Here is a 7778-nt window from a genome sequence, read left to right as displayed (position 1 = left end):
ATTTTGTTTGTAAACGTACGATTTATTTTCATATTGCAAGTTCGCTCGGCGTTCCATTTTTCTCGTCGTTAAATGCACGTAAGAGGTGGAAGGCGGGGAAAGAGCGCAATATATTCTATAAAGCCCCGTTCTCTTCCTTTTTCTCTTTTCGTTCTTCTTCGACTCGATTCACGGGCCACTTCTTCGTCCAGCTTGTTGCATCGAGCTAAGTGCAAAATTATTTTAAAAACATTTTCTTAACCACGTTACCCTGAAAGCTGACCCCATCCACCCCGCGTGCGTACGTAAAAAGAGGGATGCGTGTTGGGCGAAAGGAATTGGTAATGCCGCATCGCGGTTTTTCGACTCGCCGCGGTTTCTGCGCTCCTTCCGTATTTTTTATCCTCACGAACGCAGACCTCTGGTTGTTGTATACGAACGACAAACCACCGGGTTTCAAAATAATCTTTCGAAGGATAACCACCAATCTTCGGGAAAGTTCAGCCGAACGACGTTTATAATCACCTAGTGAAGGGGATAAGTAACCCTAGGGTAAAGCGTGTTAATCTTCTTGTGGCTCGGTGTTGTAAAGTTCGAAGACGCAAAAATATTGAAAAATTCGGTCGATACGAGAATCGCAAGAATTATGAATTAAACAACCGAAAAGAACGTCCAAGTTTCCCATTATACGTTTAACAGTTTCTAATTAGCGAACCTTTACAGTATGATACGATTATAATATTATACAAAGCTACCCCGGTGAACGTTCGAGCGAGAAAATTGATGCTCGGAAGTTACCAGTCTCCAACTCGTCCGATGAAGTAATATTTTTGAGAAAATTCCAGTTAACATATCGCGTTTCGTGTAATCCGTCGATATTTTACGTTTCGTTTGCGTTTATATCATTACGTTTCGAACGGTAGCGTATTATAAAAGAAGCAAGAAATGCTTTTTACGGTTTAGCGTCTGGAGGACGCGATAAATTTGTTTGACATTTTCCTTCCATATCTCCCGTCTTCTCTACGACTGCTTTTTCGAGAAAAAAGCTCTCGAACAAGTTCAACGTTTTCTACGTAACGCTGACTAGAAACTCTTGGCCGAAGCAACGAGAGGTTCAAAATAAAAGAAAAGAGCAACGTAAAAAGCATCGGAGTGGTAGGGGTTTCGGAGAGAGGATGGTTTAAAAGTACGTGGAATGGAAAAGGTGTGTAAAGGATGTACGCGAGTACCGCTGGAAAATATAAAGCTGCGTAGACAAGAGCGTATCGAAATCAGTTTGTTGCTTAACGAAAAAAATTTCATTGCCCTACAAACAAACGATTAATACCTTGTTATTACCTACGTGCGATGTAAATGGTAATGGGAAAATCAAATTGCCGACATCGATCAAAGTTTGGAAGATAGAAGGTAAGCAGCGTTTTTTCAAGTTGATCGCACAGCATCGTGCAAGAAGAACGTTTAAAAAATTTAACGAGATAGAAAAAAGTTGGAAAAATGGATTTCAAGATTACAGGAATACAATACGATAAATCAAATATCGTGTTTTTAAATCGTCAAGAGTTTCTTTTACGCGTTTTAACGGATATGTTATCGGAACGAAAGTGTGTTATGCGTGTACATACATTGCTTAATATCAGTTTCATCCATAAGGTCGATCAAAATATCTTCATCGAATACTTAATTACTTTGATATCGCTATCTTGTAGATGGCTTGCTCTAACAGCCATGTATATTATATACAAGGAAGACTTATGATGGGGTTCCAATTTGCCGCGGGGCGCCGTCAGGCTGCGTTTAACAACTTTTTAATGGAGGCTTGGCGACCATCTCCCCGCCGCCAACGTTGAAACATTAATTCTAACGGGTGTCGTCTTAAAAATAACTTACATCTTCCCGTATCTTTTTTGCCCATGGAGTTTTTAATATTTCAGATCCTAATATTCGTTATAGAAATTTCAATCGTTACGCGTTGCTAATTCCTTTTCGTGCCTTTAAACGTTTCGTATATATTTTTCCCTGTTACGCGTATTCTACGGAGTTGTTACCTAAATTTCCCACAGATACACAAGCGTTCGCATAATTTGTGCTTACGTTAAACGAACTTACAGATGCGAATCACCCGTTTCTCGAGAATCGAACACCGATCATGTTATCTACGTACGCAACGAGATAGGAAGATTTACGGAAAAACGTAGCCGATCGCTTTCTCTCCGATCTCTGGAGAGGCTCGATTATCAAAGCAAAATATTTCAAGTCGATTAAAGATCGTCTGCTGCGGCCTTCGAATCGACTTTATTTTATTCAAAGCTGAAAGAGCGTTTCTCGCCTAGACAACAACTATTTCATTTATAATCGTAGGAATCATAGCTGGCCATGGTTCGCCGCTTCTAACGAACCAATCGATTTTTCACGCACGTACGCACGCACGCACGCACGCATGTACAATGTACATACGTACTCACGCAAGCAACCAGCCAGGCAGGCAGGCAAGCTGGTAGGCACAGACACGCGGAGGCACACATTCGGGCCGAGCCATTGCTCCAAGCTCTCGCAGAGTCAAACCCCGAACCCACCCCCGCATCCACGACAATTCTCCACCCCTGATAAGCGTCCACCATCTCTCCTGCCTCGTCCCTATCGAGCCACCCCTTTGCTATCCAGCAAATCCAGACCTGGCTACCGGAGTTTCGGAGCCCTGGCCCTCGATCCTCTACTTCCCTCCCTCCTTGGATCTTTAGCATATCGCCTGGTTTCCACGATGTAACTCGATGGAAGCGAACAAATTCTATTTTCAACGATATCCTCTCGGTGTGTTGTGCACGAGTCGCGCGAGAAGAGAATTCAAATGCGGTTTTAATGATATGTGAATGAAATTATATATATCTTGTATATATATAACACATATGTCTGTGTGTATGTACGTGTGTATGTATATATTTAAATATATGCATAGAATGTGTTGCGAATAATGCAGGTTATATAATAACATTTCAACAAATTGATTTACGTACTGCGTATTATATTTTATTGCATGCTTGTAAAATCGAATAACGAATATAATCAACGGGAAAGTTAAAGCATTCCCGTGCTGTCCTTTAAAGGTCTAATTGAAAGTTGGTTGCGAAACGGTTTTTGGAAGTCGTTATTAAGGGAATTATAAAACAATCGTAGGCGTTACTCGATACAGGATAATATTTGCAAACTGGGGACGAGAGTTACAAGAGTCGTAGTTTGAAATTGTACTAAGTAAATCAGGAAATAAATAAGCAAATTGTGTATATCTGTGACACTACAATTCTGCAAATTTAATTACGCGATTAATCTTATAAAAAGAATTCAGCGAGGAATGTGTTTTCAGAATCTGTACGTTTTTAGTCGCAAAATGATATTAGAGAAAAATAGAAGAGGCAAGAAATGGTATACTCTAAGAATTTAAACTCGTCATCTTGATGGATCTGATGATGGCTCTCTGCTATTAATCGGATTCGAAATAAACGAGGATAATACGGGCGCGTATGTGAATTTAACGCGAGCTATTTATGCGATCTACGAACTTCTTTATATTTTCGTATACGTTGTAAAGGCGAATGTTTCATTTATCAAGGAATAATCAATTTATATTCTTTTCAAACGATATCAAGCTTTAATGTGTTTCACAAATATCAAGAGATTCGAAATAAACGCGAAAACTCTTTAACAAAAAAAGAAGAAAGAAAAGGACGATTATTCTAACGCTATTAAAAACTTTCTTTTAACTCACGTTTCTAGTTAAAAGGTTAAGGAGAGTTTCATAGCATATTCAAGTATTACCAAGATACTTTTTTATCTTAAATCGAGCGACGAAACGGCCGAGAAACAACCGTAGCGGAAAAATTATTTCGTCGAATGGGAAAATTTCCACTAGCTCTGCAGTGGGATCTCGAAAGCAGTTGATCTCTTATAGGAGCCTCCTATGAATATTTTATGCGCGTTATACGAAGCATTCTGAATTAACACTGTAGCAGAGCACAGCCATTATCGTCGGATTCATAAAATTTGCGACTGAGAATGCACAAGGTAGACGGTGCAACTATTTAAATAGTCACTTATACGTTACGTTACAAATACAAATAAACGTCGATATTCGGCGTGACCATACTTAATGCTTATCATACGCTTGAGATGAATATTTATGTTGCACACTAACTTTCTACCAAATATATGTTTGCAATGAAGATCTTGCAATTTCTATGTACATTTTGCGGCTGCTTCCAAATCCGACCAGTATAATCGCCACAGCCGTGTCTTATTACAGAGATAGCGAAATTTAAAAATGTTTTATATAACACACACAATATGGACATAAAAAGTTTTTCATGGTAAGTGTTGAAATACTTTCGCGAACCAGTGTACATATATAGATTCAACCCTGAGCGAACTCTCTTTCCTTCGGTTTCTCTCTCTCTCTCTCTCTTTCTCTCTTTCTCTCTTTCCCGTATCGTTCTGCGCCCCTCGTTCTCCTGGTCCAACCTTTCTAGTCACCCTCTACCCACCCTTCGCCGCGTTCTCCACCTAACCTAGCGCAGCATCCGCGTTCTGGAGCTGCTCTCGCAGCTCTCGTAATCGCATTTGACGTCGCTACGTTTTTGTTTCAGAGCTGTACGTGACGCTTCCGCCCATGAGGGCTCTTGGCAAAACACGCGAGCGAGGAAAAAAGAAAATGGGGAAGAGAGAAAGGGGAACCGAAGGCGGAGAATGACGATGGCGAAGAGGGTTGGAGGGAAGAAAACTAGAAGCGGGAACGGTGTTGAGGATCGAGAGATCGAATCGGTGTTTCCTTGGGAGATCGGCTTCCACGGGATGTGACCTCTCTTCGACTCGTTCGAGAATTCTTTCCGACGCTCCTCCAAGATTTTTTTCCCATATTCGTTCCTTTTTCTTCTCGGAATACGCTTCGACCTCCGTTTTTCCGTTAGATCGCGCATCGCTTCATCGAATTCCTCCTTCTTGCCTCGTGTTTTTCAGTAAAATGACTTTAGAGTAAAACGTAGAACAGAACTAAACGGGAATAAGAATCGAATGTTATTTGCTTTTGCTGCATGGGCCAGAAAGTTCAACCTTCGTTTATTTCAGATAAAATACGAAGACAGACCCTGGCAAACTATGGCAAGTCCATTTTTCTTGATTTCCTGATTTCTGTGTTGTTTCATGAAGGTTGGAACGAAGAGAACGTCGATTATTCGACGTGACGCGGACCGGCTCTACCACGGATAATCGAAAATTCGGATAATATGCAAAGGTCTAATTAAGGTTTATAAATCGTCTGGTAAAATCGTAAGGAAAATTTTAATAACGCAATGTGTCGTACGTGCATTTAGGTTTCATTCGCTATTTAATCGGTTGAAAGTTTGATTAACTGCTTGCACAATACTCTTCGTATTAAAATTTCGAAAAAATTAAGTTACGGTGAAGTTTAAAGCACCTCGGATAATACGGAACTTCGGTCGAACGGGACTCGAAAAACCGAGACTCCACCGTATTTTAATATGAGATAGTTAACCGATATTGCTATTGCCAGATATCCTTTTTATCCGTTAAAATAGGAGCGAACAAAAAGAAGACGAGAAAAAATTCAAAATCGTCCAGAGATTTATTATTTTTTACTTATCTTTCTATAACGAGACGCAATCTGCATTTCACTCGAATCTGTTCTACTCTTCGTTTCAATGTATTGACATTGTTTGGTGCAAACTTGACAATCTAATGCTATATGTAACTAATGCGCAATTTGGAATTACCGTGTTCCTCTTTGTGCAGAATGTACTTTGATTGGACAATATTTTGTGTTGATCAATGGGAACCAAAATATCGATAATACACTGATTATACCTTTGGCAATGGTACGTGCGGCACTTTAACACTTAAGGGAACGTTTAAATTGAACAAAAGTGCCTATTATTATCGAAAAGTCAGAGAGATATGGAGAGAAAGAGAGAGAGAGAGAGAGAGAGTTAAGCGGCACGTGCTTGCTAATTTGTTCCCCGCACGTGTCACCGATAAAACCGCGTCAAAATATTGCTGGCAATTTGAATAGGCCAATTATGAAGATAGAGCCGAAAATACGCCCATCTTTTTAAAAAGAGAAAGATTATTCGCACAGACATCGCTTTAGTTTTAATTCACAGTATTACGCAGCTGCGTTATAAATAAAAAAGGTCTGTATACTATGTGAAAAATGCTTAATTTAATCATCTATTAACTGATTACTTGTTTACATAAATTATTGGAATTTATTACTTTTAGGTACATGAGACAAGAAAAAGGAAGAGAAGAAGTAAAAATGAAAAAACAAGCTCGGTGAACAAGCGAAAAAAGGTATTTAGAAGCTTATAGATATTGATGTTAATTCTTTTAATGTTCTCAAAGACGTTTCTTGTAAATTCGCAATATTCGGCAATGCTGGTGTTTTTAGTACTTAGGTTACGGATCACTTCAAGTGCAAATGAGTCGCTCCATCGAACGAAGCAAAGAGCGAAAGTTTATACACGATGTTTGAGCGCCTTTGACGAACATTCGTCTAAACGGAGACGACACGTACGATCCCAGAAGAGGTACTGCGTGTAGATCAAAGCCAGTGAATTTTCGATGCACCGACCGAGGGTGCAGGGACATTCTGAAAAGGGGGTGCACACCATATCGACAGGGCGTGGTCGAAATCTGTCACACTAGCCGCGAACAAACCTGATGCCTTGTCAGCAATAGTATAGAATTTCTTCCGATTACTACGCTTTTCTCGCAGTGTACATTCGAAATTTCTCGAACGATCGTCGAACACAGTGTAACGAGAGGTAATCACGCCTTAAGATATAATAATAATCCACGAAAACTGTTTTATTTCTATTTCATTAAGAGAAACTTCTAACGAGGCTTCTAGTAATTAATTTTAGAAGAGATTATGCTATCGTAGCAGTGGTAGTTTATTCGTTTCAACTTATTAGCCCAGAAAGTGGACTTGTTTACGTAAGTTACAATATATTACATCATCTTGTACGTTATCCTTATCCCGTATTGTCGCCGAATCTGCCTTGCATGATTATCTCTTTGGCCTCTATTCTAGAACCATCGAGATTATTCTATTGTTTAATCAAATACGTTACAAATGTTAGTATTTAAATATCAAGCAGCTCTGATCCAGCGATGAACATATTTTCGATGCGATAAACGACATAGACTTTTAAAACGAACATATTTACGAACTCGTGTTTATGCGTCATATGAGAAAACGAGTGGGTGGTTCTCCCATATGGGCAACGGATGATTATCGCTTGAATCGAGACACAATTTTTATCAACGATCGATGATACATTATAACGTCAAAAGAATGTCGTATTCTTGAACTGTGACATTTTTTACTCTCTTTTTTTAATTCCAGTTCTTCTTTCATTTAAGGTACGATAGAATTCCAGTTTTGGAACGTTACGCGTTTCTCTTTAATACGGGCACTCATACTAATTAATAATTAATATATCATAGCATTGCGTTAAACTAGCTCGTAAAATATGAACACCCACTAAAATCGCATAAATATGTGGACGTTTCAGTTTGGATTATTAGTCTTTCTTTTTTTTTTTGATCAAAAACAAGTAAGTGGTCATGTATTTTTAAGCATAACACGATGGTCTACATAGAAATAGTTGGTATACTATTTATGAAATTGTACTCGAATTCCAGGTGGACTTCCATGTAACTTCAAACCACTGTTTGTACATAGTCGCCGTTTCACCGATTTAATTTGCAAGGGGTAGACCGCTTAGATTAGA

This window comes from Bombus vancouverensis, chromosome 11, assembly GCF_051014615.1.
Source record: "Bombus vancouverensis nearcticus chromosome 11, iyBomVanc1_principal, whole genome shotgun sequence".
NCBI lineage: Eukaryota > Metazoa > Arthropoda > Insecta > Hymenoptera > Apidae > Bombus > Bombus vancouverensis.
The sequence above is the reverse complement of the archived record's forward strand: the minus strand, read 5'-3'. Positions refer to the sequence as shown.